The sequence below is a fragment of the Dama dama genome, chromosome 24 (assembly GCF_033118175.1).
Source record: "Dama dama isolate Ldn47 chromosome 24, ASM3311817v1, whole genome shotgun sequence".
Taxonomy (NCBI): Eukaryota; Metazoa; Chordata; class Mammalia; order Artiodactyla; family Cervidae; genus Dama; species Dama dama.
This window is the reverse complement of record NC_083704.1, coordinates 40,921,520-40,940,440: the sequence shown is the minus strand read 5'-3', so window position 1 is coordinate 40,940,440 and position 18,921 is coordinate 40,921,520. Positions and strand designations below refer to the sequence as shown.

The window sequence follows — 18,921 nt, the reverse complement described above, 5'->3', positions numbered from 1 at the left end:
TTCAGTCAGCTCCCACTAATTCAAACATTTCAATTATTCAACCTAATCTGTGCAGAAGTTTTTCTCTCAGCTCTCTGATGAAGCTAATCATACGGTAAATGAAAATATCAATAAAATAAGAGTTCAGAGGAGAAAGTTAAAAAGATTTTTTTTTAAGTTGTGAATACATCCTGATGCAAAAAAAAAAAAAAAAAAACCACAAGAAAAATCATGATTACATAGCAACAATCACATATCGCCTAAACTTTTAAACCTCTTGAAAAGCATGTCCAGTGTTTGCCCACAGGTTCACAATATACATGTTTAATTCCTCAGTCTGCCTTCAAATAATATACTGCTTCACATGGCAGGCAAGATAGCATTTAAGTTGCTTTCCATACATTACACATGGAAATGAAAATACAGTTTGATGTGTTATGTGCTACATTTCAATCTCTTGCATGATGAGTGACCACTCACTTTTCCTCCCTTTATTGTTAGATTCTGGGTTCTGTTTCTTCACTTCGGCTGATGGTTCCCAAGGTGAATATACATATAAAAATCCGTTGTGTACTTTATTATATGTATGTTATAACTCAATGTTTAAAATGAGATGCCCCCTCTAAGTCTTCATCATTGCTGTTCCAGAAGGCAGCACCACACTAAAGAAAATGTGGATGGAGCATATGTTGGAGGCTGTCTGGGCTTCCTGTGTCAACACTCAGAGCTCAAAAGGCTGAAGTCTTTTGTTGAGCAGTTATCACTGCTCTGCTCTAATCCTAAAAGGCTTTTCCATCCCAACCAGCCAGCTTACAGATGCTGTCTGCTACTCAAAAATGCCAGAATCCCATCAAAAAGAGGTATATTAACCAATGAAATAGTATCTTACAACTGACATTGCAGCTGGAGGATGGTGGTAAATGTTTTGTATTCCAGTCAGGTATAAAGAATGCCATCTTAATAATGATAGGAAATCCCAGTAAACTGAGAATAGTCCACATGCACTTATTTAAATGTCCAGCATTTACTGCATGCTCATTATCTGTCAAACTTTGTGCAGGAGAGCAGTTGGAGCACCTAAGAGCTTGCTGTATTTGGGGATACACAAGCAATTACAATCCAGCAACATGGTAAGTGTACGATAAATGGAATTGCAGAATATCATTCCAGGGTAGAACTGGAAGGCTCTTCCCCAGTTGGAGAAGATTAAAAGGCAATGATATGGATGTCTTTTTGGAGGATATTAAACATGATCACTAAAAATAATCTATTAGGATTTCCCTGATGGCCCAGTGGTTAAGACTCCAAGGTTCTACTGCAGGGGACACAGGCTTGATCCCTGGTCAGGGAAGTTCTGCATGGTGTTGCCAAAAAAAAAAAAAAAAGTCTATTAATCTAGTGCCAGAAGTATTCATTCTCGCCTCTCCTCCATTTCAAACATATTTCTCCCTCATTGAACCTAATATCACCATTATTCTTTTAGTTGCTAAAGTAAAAAATCTGAGTCCTAGGAAGAGGCAGAAGGAATTCTTCAGGATTGGTAGAAATATTCAATATTCCTATATGTGGTTGGTTCACAGGTGTATACATCTGTCTACACGCATCCAGTTGAACACTTTAAAATGGTAACATTTAATCAATAAAGTTGATTGAAAATCTAGAAGTTATCCTTGATTAATCTTTTCTCTCAACTCAAACTTCTAAGTGCATCTTATGAGATCAGTCCAATCCATCCACTCCTCTCCATTGCCACCACTTTTGGCTAAGTCACCAGTCCAGGTAGCCTGGATGACTCCTGAGTGGTCTTTACCTCTATTCTTTTCTCTATGTCTGTTAATGATGGTTAATGATGTAAATCTGGTTGGTAATCCTATGCCTTTATTTAAAACTTTCAAAGGTATGGAGATTCCTTTAAAAAAAACAAACTAGGAATAAAACTACCATATGACCCAGCAATCCCACTACTGGGCATATATACACCCTGAGAAAACCATAACCGAAAAAAATCACATGTACCCCACCCCAAAGTTCATCACAGCACTATTTACAATAGCTAGGACATGGAAGCAACCTAGATGTCCATCAAAAAATGAATGGACAAAGCGACTGTGGTACATATACACAATGAAATATTATTCAACCATAAAAATGAACACATGTGATTCAGTTCTAATAAGGTAGATGAATCTAGAGCCTATTATACAGAGTGAAATGTCAGAAAGAGAAAAACAAATATTGTATATTAATGCATATATATGGAATCTAGAAAGATGGTACTCAAGAACCTATCTGCAGGGCAGCAATGGAAACACAGACATAGAGAAAGTACTTGTAGACATGGGGCAGGGAAGGAAAGGGTGGGACAAATTCAGAGATTAGCATCGAAACATATACATTACCATACGTAAAATTAGATAGCCAGTGGAAATTTTCTGTATGACAGAGGGAGCTCAAACCTAGTGCTCTGTGACAACCGAGAGGGGTGGCATCGGATGAGAGGTAGAAGAGAGGTTCAAGAGGGAGGGGACATACATATACCTATGACTGATCCATGTTGATACATGGCAGAAACCAACACAATATTGTAAAGCAGCTTTCTCCAATTAAAAATAAATTAATTTAAAAAAATTTCAAAGAGCTTCAAATCACACTTAGGAAAAAAAAAAAAGACATTTCTTCCAAGGTCTTTAAGGTGTTACATCAACTGTAAAACTTTTTGGTTTCTGTATTCTTTTACACTCCTAAAAATTAGCAAAAAATGCAAAAAGCTGGGTTATACCTATTCATACTTACCGTATTAGAAATTAAAGCTGAAATGTTTTTATGCATCTTTTATTTTTTGTGATTACAATGTATTTTTATTTAATTAACTAATTTATTTTTTATTGAAGAGCTAGGCCTCTTTTAGTATAACTGTTAGTGGCTGCTCTAGAATTTACAACATATATCTTTAATAAATCTACTTTCAAATAATATTATACTCTTTTGCATGATGTATAAGAAACAAAACAGTAGTCTTGCTTTTTCTGTCCTCTACTTTTGTAGTTATTTTATACATTTTACTTACATATGTTGTAAATACACTACTACTTGCTTTAGACAAATATTAATACTTAGAAAAGTAAGTTATCTTTTAGAGCAAACTGAAAAATGAAAAGCATGAATTTTATATCTACTTTCATCAATGCCATTTCCAGTGTTCCTCACTTCTTCATATAGATCCAAGTTTTTGTTGTATTATATTATTCTGCCTGAAGAAGTTCCTTTAACATTTTTAATAGAAAAGATCTGACAGTAATGAATCTCTCAGTTTTTATTGATCTGAAAAAGCCTCTACTTCCCTTTCATTTTTGAAAGATTTTTGGGGGGGGTATAGAAATCTGCATTGCCTTTTTTGCCATGCTTTAAAAATGTCACTCTCCTGTCTTCTGGTTTAAAGAGTTTGGAAAAAGTGTTTCCTGTCATTTTCAGCTTTGTTCTTGTTTATGTAATGTCCCTTTTTCTCATACTGGTTTTATCTTTGTTTTTCAGAAGTTTGAGTATATGGTGTCCAGGTTTCTGGATTTGGTTTTGTTTTTGTTTTAAATCTGTAGTAGTCTCCAAGCTTCTCAGATCTGTAGCTTGGAATCTTCCATTAATCTTGGAAAATTCTCAGCCAGTTTTTCAAACATTGCTTCTGTCTTATTCTTTATCTCTTTTTTTCTAGGATTCTAATCACATGGGTGTCGAATCATCTGATATTGTTCCACAGGTCTTGAATGCTCAGATCTCTTTTCCAAAAATTATTTTTTCCATTTGTATTTCAGACTGAGCAATTTCTACTGGCCTACTTTTAGTTCCACTGATTCTTTTCTCAGCTAGATTAAGTCTACTTATAAGCTTCTCACACTGAGTGACATTTTTTTTAATCTCTGTTTTTCATGTATAGCATTTCTGTTTGACCATTTTCTGTTATTTCCATCTCTCTGCTGAAGTTTATCACCTGATACTGTGTGTAATCCTCTGTTTTACTAGAACCTATAAGATACTCATTCAATTAATTTTAAATCCTTTGTCCAGTGGTTCCAGCTGAAGGACTTGGTTGGGCTTCACACCTTTCCCACAGAAACTGTTGTTCCCTCCTCCAGGCCTGCACCACCAGCAGAGGTTTACTCGGAATTCTTACTCCAACTTCAGTCTTTCTCCAAAGCACTCATCACCAAACACTATCCCACTTTGCTCACTGCAGTCAGCCAAGTTGGTCTTTTAATTCTACCACCCAGATCTCTGATGACATAGATTTTTGACCCTATTTTCCTGACACAAAATGCTCTTTTCCAGGTCGTTAAATGACTGAGCTCTTGTTATTGTCTAAATTTCAGCTTGAAAGTACCTCCTCAAAGAGGTCTTCCATGACCACCTTGATCTAAGGAACCCAAACACATACACCCACTCCAAGGCATTAGAAAATCACACCACACTATTTGTTTTCTTTTATTGAAAAGTACTTGGGTTTTCAATATATGTGTTTTTTATTTTCTATCTTTGTCCAACTTTTAGACTTGTTTGCTACAATGTCTACAGTACCTAAGACAGCATCTGTTGGGTAGCAGCCCTTCAAAATGTTTGTGAAAAAAACAATGTCTTAGAATACTTTAATGACTGAACTGTATCAACCATTATCAAGCTAATTGTACATTTTAAAATAATTAAAAAAAAAAAAAGACTCCCAAGGGGTGATTTCACAGGCCATGGATACGTAGTACACAGTGCAAATGCTCTTTGAACTAAACTGGATTTTAACCTAGGCCCAGTTGAAATCAGTTGAGAGACAGGCTCAGCCATCAGAGACACAGAAGCAGAGTAGAATATCTAAAATGTGGTTTCAACACATGATAAAGCAAGCCTGTTTCAACAGCGTGGGAGGTGCAATTCCCTGAACAGCCAACCCTGGCTTTCCATATCACATTACCTGGCAAAACACTGTTTTCTTTTCAGTAATCTTTGGCTTACCATCCTTAGGCAATGTGAAAAACTAAAGGGGAAACTTCTAGCCAGGAGGCTGGTGGAAATCCCCTGTTTCTCAATTCTACTCTACCTGGATCCCCAAAGTATTATCTCAACAAATAAAGATATCAGGAGTTAATGGAGACTCCAGAACTAAGTGAAAACCCAAGATTAAGTGCCTGAAAATCTCATCGTACTTTTTTCCCTAATGGAAGACTATGAAAATTGAGCAGGGGTGGCGGCGGGGTGGGGGCGGGTGGCAGGGAACTCATGTTTTTTTGTTGTTGTTAATTTTGGCAAGAAGTTAAATGCTGATAATTTGGGGTTTATTTTTTACAAATTAAATAGGTATTTTAAAGAAAGAAATTTAACTCAATTCTCCTCATATTATTCACCACCTTCTCCTAAGATGTCTGATTTTAAATGTATGTTCCCAAGTAGTTGAATCTTTTCTCTAAGGCTTGATAAGGGCACATACAGAAAATAAAAGAAAACAAGGGCAGTGATCCATACAAGTTTTTAACAGTCTGAAAAGTCCATAGCTCAGTCCTAGATAAAGAGTATAGTATGCTGGAGAATAGAAAATATGAGGCAAAAATCATATTCATAGATATTTATATCTAATTAACTCAACATGCATTATTGAGCCCCTTCTATGTGACAGATGCAATACTAGATAAATAATAGTAAGCACACTGATACAGTTTCTTCCTTAATAGGCTTCAGAGTCTAGGAAGAAAATAAAGATATAATTAAATATGTAAATTACTACATAATGAAAAATGGAACATGTGATAAGGAAAATGAATAATTGGATATATAAGACTGAAAACTCAGAGGAGAGATTAATAATGGAGATGAAATGTGGGGCATAACCAATATACAGGACTTTTCTTGATGCTGTGATGGACAACAGACTGCTAACCTAGGGTGAGAGAATAAATACAAGACACAAGGAACCAAAGAACATTATGACGTAGAGTGTGGTTCGGAGGTAGAGAAACCAGAAAGTAAGGCTAATTAAAAGACATCAGAGGAAAATCAGATAAGAGCCATACCACAGAAGGCAAGTTGGTGGTTCCAAGGAATAGTATCAGGTGATGTGGAGAGGTCCAATGAAATGAGTACCCAAAATGGATGCTGAATGAGGAAACATGGAAGTCACTAGTGATCCAAATATGATCACTTTTATTGGTGCAATAGAAGCAGAAACCAGATCAAAGCAAGTTGAAGAATAATGGGGACTGTCTGGGCCAAGTTAATGGACTAAACACACATCTACTTCACGTCCTCACAAAAGTTCAGTAAGACCCCAAAAACAACAACAAAAAAGACACAGGACTACAAGGATGAGACAAGGAGGAGGGGAACAGGAGAAAAGACAAAAGGAACAAAAGTTTGGAAGCTTAAAAGCAGAGGGATGAGTGGCAAATGGCTTAGCAGACTCAGGAAAGCTGAATCCAAGCTAGTCATGAGGAAATCTGAGCACAAGCCAATTTGCACCACAAAGTCCTCAGCAGACACAGGAATTAGTAGCAGCTGGTAACTCTAAAACTAGGTGCTGGGGCAGTTTACCAAAATGAAAAGGACTTGGTGAAAATTGTTTGAAAAACAGGTTCCTCAATTCCCTCTCCCATTTCACTTTGTTGCGTAACTGTCCCTCTTCTACCCCATAGAAGTCTAGGGGATTTTTTTACCTACAGAAAGTAAAACAGAGTCTCTGGATTAGTCTAAAAAGTGAATGACATACTGAAAGCAAGGCAGATTAAATGATCATGTGAATATTCAGTGCTGAATACAGAGATCCACTATCTCTCTTTTCCTGTGTGTGCTCAGTCTTGTCCGACTCTTTGTGGCTCCATGATCTATAACCCGACAGGCTCTTCTGCCCATGGATTTTCCAGAGCATAAATGATTGCATGAATATTCAGTGATGAATATAGAGATACCCTACCTCTCCTTTCCTACTTGGCTCCAAAATAACAAGGATTCAGAACCTATTCTTTGAGCCAGGAGATGGGAAAACACTTCCCTGGAGAACCTGATCAAATCCATGGAGAAGGCTCTAAAGACACTTACCTTAAGAGTTCATTCAAAAATAAGTAGAGTTCAAAGTTGATAAGCCCCACCCATGTACTCAGATCATCCCAACAGTTCAGTTCCCCCCTACTCTTAATCATGAGTATATGCTCAAGCATCATCAGACATATGGAAGAAAGTCTCTAACATGGAAGACAGAAATTATTACAATACAAAGGGAAAAAAAAAAAAAACTTGGAGGAAACAAGCACTACACAGACATAAACTTCAAAATTACCAATGTGAATACCTTTCAAATAGTAAAAGAAAGATAATGCTCTCATAAGCAAAATGAGATTCTCTTCAAATTAAATACATGATAACAAATTGAAAATTATGTAAAGCAAGAATTGTAAGAAAAAATTAAGGAAATCACTCAAAAAGGAAGCTAAATAAATAAACAGAGAGAAAACAGAAGAGGAAAAGATAGACTAGGAAAAAAAGTTCGAAAAGGTACCTTCCAAGAAATAAGGGTATGATAAACAACGCAAAGAGAGGAGTAGAAATCATCACTACAAAATAATGCAGTATTTCCTGAAGGACATTAGTCACCAGATTGAAAGGACCCACTGAGTGCCTAAAATAACAGATGAAAATAAAAACATCAGTGAGGATAAAAATCAGTTCAATTTAGTTCAGTCGCTCAGTTGTGTCTGACTCTTTGCGACCCCATGGACTGTAGCACGCCAGGCCTCCCTGTCCATCACCAACTCCTGGAGTTTATTCAAACTCATGTCCATTGAGTCAGTGACACTATCCAACCATCTCATCCTCTATTGTCCCCTTCTCCTCTCTCCTTCAATCTGTCCCAGCATCAGGGTCTTTTTAAATAAGTCAGCTCTTCGCATCAGGGGGCCAAAGTACTGGAGTTTCAGCTTCAACATCAGTCCTTCCAATGAATATTCAGGACTGATTTCCTTTAGGATGGACTGGTTGGATCTCCTTGCAGTCCAAGACTCGTAAGAGTCTTCTCCAACACCATCGTTCAAAAGCATCAATTCTTCAGCACTCAGCTTTCCTTATAGTCAGTCCAACTCTCACATCCATACATGACTGGATATCTCACAACATACATACTGGAAAAAACATAGCCTTGACTAGATGAACCTTTGTTGGCAAAGTAATGTCTCTGCTCTTTAATATGCTGTCTAGGTTGGTCATAACTTTTCTCCCAAAGAGTAAGCGTCTTTTAATTTCATGGCTGCAGTCACCATCTGCAGCGATTTTGGAGCCCCCCAAAATAAAGTCTGACACTGTTTCTACTGTTTCCCCATCTATTTCCCATGAAGTGATGGAACCAGATGCCATGATCTTAGTTTTCTGAATGTTGAACTTTAAGCCAACTTTTTTACTCTCCTCCTTCACTTTCATCAAGAGGCTCTTTAGTTCTTCTTCACTTTCTGCCATAAGGGTGGTGTCATCTGCATATCTGAGGTTATTGATGTTTTCCCAGCAATCTTGATTCCAGCTTGTGCCTCATCCAGCCCAGTGTTTCTCATGATGTATTCTGCATATAAGTTAAATAAGCACAGTGACAATATACAGCCTTGATGTACTCCTTTTCCTATTTGGAACCAGTCTGTTGTCCATGGATAAAGATAAGAGTCCCTAATTTTTCATAGAGAAATGAAAAAATAACATGTCAGAAACAAAAGATCAGAAATCAGAACAGTTTTGAGGTTTTCAACGCAGCCCTGGGAGCAAGGAAAATCATTTTCAACCTAAAATCCTGAACTCAGCTAAGCTATGAGTCAAATATGAGGGTTGGAAGACCATATTTAAATATACATATCCTAAAAAATAGTACTGCCTCTCTAATCTTTCTTCAAAAGCTATCAAAGGATAAACCCCATAAAAAATAAGAAACAAATCAAAAGAAGAGAAATAAATGAATACAACAAACCCAATCACATGAGAGAGGTTGTCCTAGATTGTCCAGAAGACTGTGAGTACAGATTGGATCTGTGTGACTAAAGAAACAGGAATCCTGAGCCTGCCATCACCATACCTATTGTTGATTATTCTGATTCAAGGATAGAACGTCTGAGATTCTTGACTGTACATGTGATGTGCATGTGATTTTTATTCTTTTAGCTATAAAGACATTTTATACACTCTTCTTATGTGCAAGATACATTTGATAGTTTCAAAAATATTTTTTATCATAAAAAATGTTAAAAAGGGGAATTGAGAACTGGAATTATTATGGTGTGCTTATGAAGGAAAGCAAAGAAGTGAGGTAGTAACCCTAGGAGAGGTGGACTCAAAGGAAGATTTTAGTACTGTGAGAGATCTGAGCATGGGTTTTTATGCTGAAGGTTTATTTACAACAAAGAATTTGAAATGTCAGGAAGAGCCTGAGTAGCAAACAGCCAAACCCACTTGTAATATTACTACTTCTGGGTCCATAACAGAAATCTCCAACTGTAGCCGTTTATGTGCAATTTGCTTGAAAATATTTTTAATAGGTCATGTAATATATAGGTGCATATGGATAAATTAAATCTAATATAGAATCTGGGGTCAAGTGATTAAATCTGAAGAATCCCAATCCGTTTTTTTGTTATTTGTTTGTTGGGGTTTTTTTCCCCCCAGTTTTATTTATTTACTTATTTTACTTTACAATATTGTGTTGGTTTTGCCATACACTGACATGAATCCGCCATGGGTGTACATGTGTTCCCCATCCTGAACCCCCCTCCTGCCTCCCTCCCCTTCCCATCCCTCTGGGTCAGCCCAGTGCACTAGCCCCGAGCACCCTGTATCATGCATGGAACATGGACTGGCAATCTGTTTCACATATGATAATATACTCGTTTCAGTGCCATTCTCCCAAATCATCCCACCCTCACGCTCTCCCACAGAGTCCAAAAGACTGTTCTGTACATCTGTGTCTCTTTTGCTGTCTTGCATACAGGGTTATCGTTACCATCTTTCTAAATTCCATATATATGCATCAGTATACTGTATTGGTGTTTTTCTTTCTGGCTTACTTCACTCTGTATAATGGGCTCCAGTTTCATCCACCTCATTAGAACTGATTCAAATGTATTATTTTTAATGGCTGAGTAATATTCCATTGTGTGTAGGTACCACAGCTTCCTTATCCATTCGTCTGCTGATGGGCATCTAGGTTGCTTCCATGTCCTGGCTATTATAAACAGTGCTGCGATGAACATTGGGGTGCACGTGTCTCTTTCAGATCTGGTTTCCTTGGTGTGTATGCCCAGCAGTGGGATTGCTGGGTAGTATGGCAGTTCTATTTCCAGTTTTTTAAGGAATCTCCACACTGTTCTCCATAGTGGTTGTACTAGTTTGCATTCCCACCAACAGTGTAAGAAGGTTCCCTTTTCTCCACACCCTCTCCAGCATTTATTGCTTGTAGACTTTTGGATAGCAGCCATTCTGACTGGCATGAGATGGTACCTCATTGCGGTTTTGATTTGCATTTCTCTGATAATGAGTGATGTTGAGCATATTTTCATGTGTTTGTTAGCCATCTGTATGTCTTCTTTGGAGAAATGTATGTTTAGTTCTTTGGCCCACTTTTTGATAGGGTCTTTTATTTTTCTGGAATTGAGCTGCAGGAGTTGCTTGTACATTTTTGAGATTAATTCTTTGTTCGTTGCTTCGTTTGCTATTATTTTCTCCCATTCTGAAGGCTGTCTTTTCACCTTGCTTATAGTTTCCTCTGTTGTGCAGAAGATTTTAATTTTAATTAGGTCCCATTTGTTTATTTTTGCTTTTGTTTCCAATATTCTGGGACGTGGGTCATAGAAGACCCTGCTGTGGTTTATGTCAGAGAGTGTTTTGCTTATGTTTTTCTCTAGGAGTTTTATAGTTTCTGGTCTTACGTTTAGATCTTTAATCCATTTTGAGTTTATTTTTGTGTATGGTGTTAGAAAGTGTTCTAGTCTCATTCTTTTACAAGTGGTTGACCAGTTTTCCCAGCGCCACAGAGATTGTCTTTTCTCCACTGTATATTCTTGCCTCCTTTGTCAAAGATAAGGTGTCCATAGGTGCATGGATTTATCTCTGGGCTTTCTATTTTGTTCCATTGATCTATACTTCTGTCTTTGTGCCAGTACCATACTGTCTTGATGACTGTGGCTTTGTAGTAGAGACTGTTTAGTTAGCATTTAAAAGACAAACAGGAACTCATAATCTAGTAGTTCTACAGAAAGCATTTCAAATAACTCCATCAAAATAATCCATGGCTGATTCATATCAATGTATGACAAAACCCACTGGAAAAAAAAAAAAATAATAATAATAATAAAAAAAAGATTCTAAAAAAAAAAAAATGTACAACAGCCAGATGTATGACAGAAATCAACACAATATTGTAAAGCAATTATCCTCCAATTAAAAATAGATAATTTTTTTTAAAAAGGCACAATAGTGGATCCATGAATGAGCAAAACAGGTGTTGAAAGTAGTTTTTCCATTGGTCAAGTGAATGGTACTCAAGACAGGTAGTTGATTTTAAACAGTATCCAGGACCTCTTGGCCATACAAAGATGGAACCTAGGAATCTGGTGGGCCTAACAGCCTAGCAATTCTACTACAGTGCCATTCAGCCATAGGCAGGCCTACATCACAGCTGTGTCTGTGGTCCAATGCAACTACCTTAGTAAATCCCATCAGAGCACGGCCATGTCTGTCTTAGAGCGACCCTTTCCTTCAAGGTATTGTTTAGAGAACTTAAAACAACAAGAACAGAGTTAGCCACAGGTTCACAGAAGAGAACTGTGAGAACTGTGAACTTTGGGCAGAAATTTTTTCAAGTGTTGCCCTCAGTAATGACAAACTACTTGAAAGAAAAATGCACATGCGGGGGAAGAGACATCCGCTCCCCACCCTGCTGTTCTTGTCAGAGCCTACCAACACTTGCTGAATGATCTCGACAAAGGTGAACCAACGAGGTAACTCCATTTATGACATTTGTCTGGCTTGCATACTGGATACAACAGTGCTCAGATTCTACATTTTGGATTTAAGCCTTTCTTTTCCTGCCCTTTCCCCAACTCAAAATGCCTACTGTTCTCTTGTATATCAAGTACAGTCATCTTATTACATTATCGAAACCATTCCAAAAAACTGAGTAATTCATAGTGCAAAACACTACTCATTGTAAAACACTTCTTAGCATCTCAACTGTAAGCTCCTAACTAGGAAGAATTTTGTTGCCCAATTTTCTTAGTAGTAATGACAATCATAATAATAATAATAATGAATCTTTCTCTCTCCTGTGCTTACAATGTGCCACTGTGTTTAATGGAATTAACACCTATAATCTTCATAGTAGCTTTAAGTATCAGATACCATCGATGTGCACATTTTACAGAAGGGAAAACTGAGTCAGTGAACAGTTAAGATGTCCAGTAACACATCTGTCATTCAAACAAAGCCATTTAGGGGTCTAGAATCCAAACTATTAACCAGTATTATGAGACTTCTAACTTACAGAACTGTAAGATCATACATTTGTGCAGTTTTAAGACACTAACTTTGTCAACTGTTTGTTATATTAGCAATATAAAACAAATACAATACTACTCCCATATCCATTCCAACCATTCAAACCACAAGTGCAATTCTTTGCATGCATATCATACATTTTTAAGAGTAAAGATAAGAATGAATATATATTTGTTGAATTTGCTACAACTATTCAAAAGGACTTAAGTCCCTACAAATGTAAATTCAAAGAAGAGGAAAGGGCACCAATCACAGAGACCAGAGACCATGATTCTGGACCTGGTTTTGTCCAGAAATGCCTGTGTGACTCAAGCAGATTTCTAATTTCTCTGGACCTCAGCTTCTACATTGAAGAGTAAAGGAGTTGGACCAAGTCATCTTCAACTTTTCTCTGGCATTAGGTCTTTTAAAATGCATTTTCTTCCTTTCCATTTAATTGGATCAAATAATAATACACCCCAATATTTCCTCTGAGACAGTCAAAACATGTCGTCATGAGCAGAACTAATAATCAGATTCATGATAAAATGCTCAAGAAAATACCTACATCTGACCTTAATGGACCACGGTCTAATATAAACCCGAGGTTTCCTCCTTCAACTTTTACTGATCCTGCTGAGTGGCTTGCCATTCATCACAGAAACAGATCACACAAACCACAAGAGCATCGATCATATTTCTGGAGTCTGTGCATTTGTGTAATCTCATTGTCTCTACAGAGTGTACAGATTCAGACTTTCTGACACCATCTCTTTCTCTGCTGAAAAATAATACATGTTTGCATAATATGAATGAAACTGGTCTTCTGGTGACCAGCTCAGTGGTTTACAGTTTTCAATAGAATATGCTTTTATGCATTGTTTTTCTAACAGTACTGTTACTGTAAAATACAATGGGAGAGTGTGCTGGGGAGAAGGGAGAGGATAGAAAAGGGATGAGGGAGAGGAAGCAGAGGCTACAGTTGAGGGGGCTAGAAGATGCTTGAAGCTATTTGGCCTGCTGTCCACAATTGACAAAAATATTTAAATTTTTGTGGGTTGTGAAGCTCCAGCTAGAATACATTTGAAATAATGAAAAAAATATAAAAATGTGATGCATAGAACTTAGAAAAACAACCATTACCTGCAGAAAGCTGGAGACTTTGGGACCAACCTCTATTGCAAACGTTTGGGAAGAGAACACACTTTGAGCCCCATATATATCCCTCACAGTCAAACAGAGTAGCCAGTGATAAGTGAGACAGGCAGATAAGGGAAACCACTGCAAGTAACATGAAATTCTTTTCTCAGCAAAGTACAAGATAACATCTGACTTGAGTTGTGGAAAACACAGTCAAGATATTTTTTTCTTCCTTTGAGTATGTTGATAAAATGAAAGGATAAGAATATGAGAGGGGATAAAGAAAAGGAGAAAACTTAATTAAAAACACCAACACTGTTGGATGACTAGACAGAAAAGAGACATAGGATAACAGAGATTTTCAGAGATGAATGCCTTCTGTACCAAAGGAAGAAAAAGCATAGGCTAGCAAGAAAAAGGAAATAAAAGTTAGAGGACAAGGAAGTGGGAGAAAATAAATAGTGATAAGTTTGTGGAGAAAAAGAAGAATGGAAATAGAAAAGAGAGAAGAAAGGAAAGAGAAACAGAAAAGTAGAGGCTGACTAATGTGTATCCCTATCCTTCCAAGGGTACATCTTAGCAAGTTAAGAACCTTTTAATGTCTAATCCATCACTACCTTCACTTTCTCCTCTTTCCTACTTTCTGTCACACCACAATGGAAAAAAAAAAGCTGACTGAAGATACTCCCAGGTTCTCCCTCACTTCCATGTTAAGAAGGATGCACAGCTTAATTTTCTTTCCCACCAAAACAGCAAAAAATGGGGTTGCACAAAAGGTACTGTTATAAGATTGTTTACAATGGGGTCAGAGTGCCTGGAGGAAATCAGAGGAAATCAGAGTGCCTGAAGAAAAACTAAGTGATGCCGGGCAATCAAAACAGTCAATGGACCAATGTCCACAACAGAAGTGATTTTCTGAACTAGCTCAATCTTGCATTAAATGTTAACTACTCACAACTTAATGAAGGAAAGCTGAGAAGGAGACATTAAAAAAAAAGTCTGTAAATGATGATTTGAAAAATTCCCCTGACCTAAGCCTGGCATGCTGCAATCCATGGGGTTGTAGACTCGGACATAATCTAGCAACTGAACAACAACAACGAACCATGAGGATGTTAATATTATTTGTCAAAAGTCAAAAGCTAGTATGTAATGGAGCAAAGATTGGATTAATATCCAGGTCCACATCAAAGTCTATGTTTTCCAGTGTGTTCCTTTGATAGGCCTGCTGTAACAAAATACCATAAACTAGGCTTAGACAACAGAAAAACATTTTTTTTTTCTCTTGACCTAATCTCATTGATCAAGATTGCAGATAAAACCTTTCCTATGATGTGAGTCTGTTTCTACAATAAAATCCTTAGATTAACTGAACTCTGACTTCTCAAAATTTCCATTAAAAATGAGAAGATATCATCTACTGAAAACTGAAATTAGCTACACCTTCACATATTGTTGTTTTTATATTTATGTTTTTACATTTATGGGTTTTGTTATCCCCTCCCCTTTTATAAAATTAGGTATCCTAAAGTTTATCATGTAGAAACAAATTGATGTTTTCTATATCACTTATTTTTAAAGATAAGGAATTTTGTTATTCATTTGGTTGGTGCTGCTTCTGGCTTGTTATTCATTGCTTCTTAAATGTTTTATCTTAAAAAATTGCTTTCAATATTTTTTCTTCATGAGTATGCTACTTAGGTCTCCCAGATTATTTTTACATATAAGATAATACATAATTATTGTAAAACGCATTTACAAATGACTAAATGGCAAAGCAAATATTTACATATATATTTACAGATAGGTATATAGTCAAAATTATCTTATACATAAATTTTATCAGCCTTTATGTTAAAAGGATGGCTATTTAAATGTCAAAATTCAGTTTTATCATTTTATAATCTTAGGATAATACTGACAAGGATTGCTGCCTAGAAATACTAAATGAACAAAATAAGCTGCAGATCAATATCCATAGTTTGACCTTACTGAATTAAAAAAACCTGTAGATGTATGAGGTTGTGATTGGTTTCTTGCATTTTTAAAACAAAAAGCAAGTTTCACATTCACTTATAAATAAATTATTTTTAAAACTGAGTGATTCTGTTAAAATGAAACTGGTAAATAAGTGGTTAAAAAGCAACATACAAGTACTTTCCATCAGTGGCTCAGTGTCAAGAATGGGCATAGTTTTCAGGAATCAGCCAGGGGCCTCTATGATTTAGTGGCTGTTGTTTGATCAATGGCTGAAATGATAAAGTGGAGAGCTTGCTGATTAAGTTTACGGATAAAGCTGTATTAACTAACTTTGGGAGCCATGATTAAGATCCAAACCAGCCTGTCAGAAGTGAGCTATGGCCAAGGGTGGGATGTGAGTGTAGTTGGGAGTGAAGAATGAATCTCTGAAAACTGCAAGGGTCAGACAAAACTACTTCAGTGCCACGGGATTCAGTATGAACCAGAAGATGGATAAACGTCTAGAATAAACGGAGTTGCTCCAAGAAATGTGGATACTGCTCAGGCTTTTTATCTGTTAAAATAAGACAAGACTGAAAAAAATAGGAGCCTTCAGGGCATGCTGTATTGAAGATCATCAGGGAAAACATATGCATTTACAGAATATGGTAAACTGTATCAGGCCATGTGCTACAGTGGCAAGTAAAGCTGACATCATTAGTGTCTTTGGGGGATGTACAGTCCAGCTAGCTTATAGTCTAGCTACTTTTTTTACACCTAGGCCTTCTCTCTCTTGGTACCTAGCTTGACTTTTCTTTAAGGCCTTCCTATTCAGAGAGTGGTCCAGGAACCAGAAGCAACAGACTCTCCTGGAGCTGACTAGAAGTGCAGAATCTGAGGCCCCATCTCAGACCCAGTGAATCAGAATCTGCTTTCTGGACAGGGTTCTGCAGGATTCTTTACTGTTTGAGCCAGACGGTAAAGAATCTGCCTGCAATGGCAGGAGACCCAGGTTCAATCCCTGGGTCAGGAAGATCCCCTGGAGAAGGGAATGGCAACACACTCCAGTAATTCTGCCTGGAGAATTGTGGACAGAGGAGCCTGGTGGGCTACAGTCCATGGGGCTGCAAAGAGTCAGACACAACTCAGTGACTAACACATTCACACTTACACCCCAGGGTTCACGTGAACATTCCAATATGAGAACCACAGGTATAGGTTCTATCTGCCTCCATCCCCACCCCCACCCTACAACCCACTCTATTAAGGAGAAAGGCTCCCTACTTATTTTGCAGTCTCCTCACCTTTGATTTTGCCTAAAATGGACAGATGTGTGTGTGTGTGTATATGTGTGTGTGTGTGTGTGTGTGTGTGTGTGTGCTCAGTCATTCAGCTCTTTGCAACCCACTGAATGTAGCCCTCCAGGCTCCTCTGTCCATGGGATTTTCCAGGCAGGAATACTAGAGTGTGTTGCCATTTCCTCCTCTGGGGGATCTTCCTGACCCAGGGGTCGAACCCACGTATCCTGCGTCAGCAGGTAGATTCTTTACCACTGAGCCACCTAGAAAGGCTAATGGATAGATAGGAAAACTGAGATAGGAGAAGCAGACATTCATCATAAAGAGACAAATAAGCAGAGAAGGGAAAGGCAAAGAGATTCAGACAGGGTGAGTTTGTGGGTGAATGTTAGGAAAATGTAGAGACATGAAAAAGAAATTCAGGGCAGTCACAGATAAATATATAGAGAGATGGGAAAAGTCTTGCTGTACAGTGTTAAATGGCTTTCCATCTGCCATTTTTTCAGGAACCTCACAAAAGATTTCAACTTTTTCTGCACTATCTTTAGGTGTCATTACTGCTAATTTTTCTTACATGAAACTGGATAAAAGGGGGCTGCTAGAGACCCTGACTTTAGATGAGTTACATATTTATGGACTTTTCTCATCTTTTTTAGGAAGGATGATGGCGAAGGCAAGAAGAATTCAAGACAACTCCTACAATCTATAAATATGCAGTAACCATTCTATACCATTTCCAAAAAGGGAAGATTTTTTTCCATTATTTCACAATGTTTTTGTTGATGTTCATCCATCTTTGCATTGAATTACTTAATAATGTTAAATTAGAGCTAGATCCCCACGTAGCTATAATTTAGCAGTTTCTAAGAGAGGAAAAGACAAGACAGATGCTGAACACTGGATTTAGCTGTATATTCCTGACAAGTGTGAATGAAAATAAATTAAAATAATCTCCAAGTTGTGGAACTAAATTATAAGTAAGAATTTTTTTGTCTTCATTTTTATTTAAGTGAATTGCTAGAACATCAACAGCCATTATTCCTTCTATGCATTATTCCTTCTATCATTCCTTTTATGCACATAACAGAGAACTTATTTTAGAATCTAAATAAGTAAAGGTGATAGTGTAAAACAGAATTTATAAACTGCGTGGTAGAATACAATAACCCCAGCCCTTGGGACTGCTGGGTAAAATTTGTGCAAATCAAAAAATATATATCTACAACCAAAAAATCTGTTATGAAGTCTTTGAAGGTTATTGAAGGTGAAGTAATGGCTCTCTTTGGAAAACAAACTCTTGTAACATTTATTTTTTTTTAATAATTTTCAGATCAGGAAGAAAAATCAGAGAGAACCCCTTCCTGGCTCTTTTTCTCTTTTTGGTGCCTGTCTGATCTGACCTCATGGTTGGGAGTTCTTAAAACAAAAATAAAGGATTTTGTTTAAATTTGAGCACAGCCTTGGATGTTCCATTACCTACACATGGTGACACATGAACTTCCTTGACTTAAATATAGTACCATGTATGTGACTTCAGAACAAAGACCTTCACAAGACTAAGTGCTCTTTTTTCCAATTAATACTTAACTAACTGAAGTGAAAAGGCCTATAAAACAGATATACACAAAAGCAGATGGAGAGAAAAGTGCTAAACTTCATGAGAATATTGTATGAGTGTTAAGTTTTTATGATTTATTATCACGAATTGCTGATGTGGATATCACCAAAATTCTCCAGATTTAAAAAAGAAAGAGTGAGAAAAGAGGAGCTTGCTCACCTGAATGTGCCTTCCAAAGACCTTATCAAGGCTATCATATTTCAAGTTGTTATACGCTATATTATTAACAAACATGGCAAAGGCAAAAAATTGTACTGGATTATTGCTGCTCCCTTTAAACCTCTGTGATGTGGGCAGTGTATCTCTTAACAGACTATTACATCCCCAGGCCATGTTGTCAGTGTGTTTTCTGGCTTGGGGTTTCAGTATATGAATTCTAATTATCATTAGTACACTAATCAA

The 18,921-nt window shown here is 37.1% G+C and overlaps 1 long non-coding RNA gene across 1 annotated transcript; it reads left to right on the top strand.

Moving 5' to 3' along the window:
- Window positions 1-498: 498 nt before the first annotated feature.
- Window positions 499-17,696, top strand: LOC133045784 (uncharacterized). Its single transcript, XR_009690353.1, has 3 exons — window positions 499-522; window positions 1,040-1,109; window positions 17,558-17,696. It is a non-coding gene; the product is annotated as an uncharacterized LOC133045784 (long non-coding RNA).
- The last annotated feature ends 1,225 nt before the right edge of the window (window positions 17,697-18,921 follow it).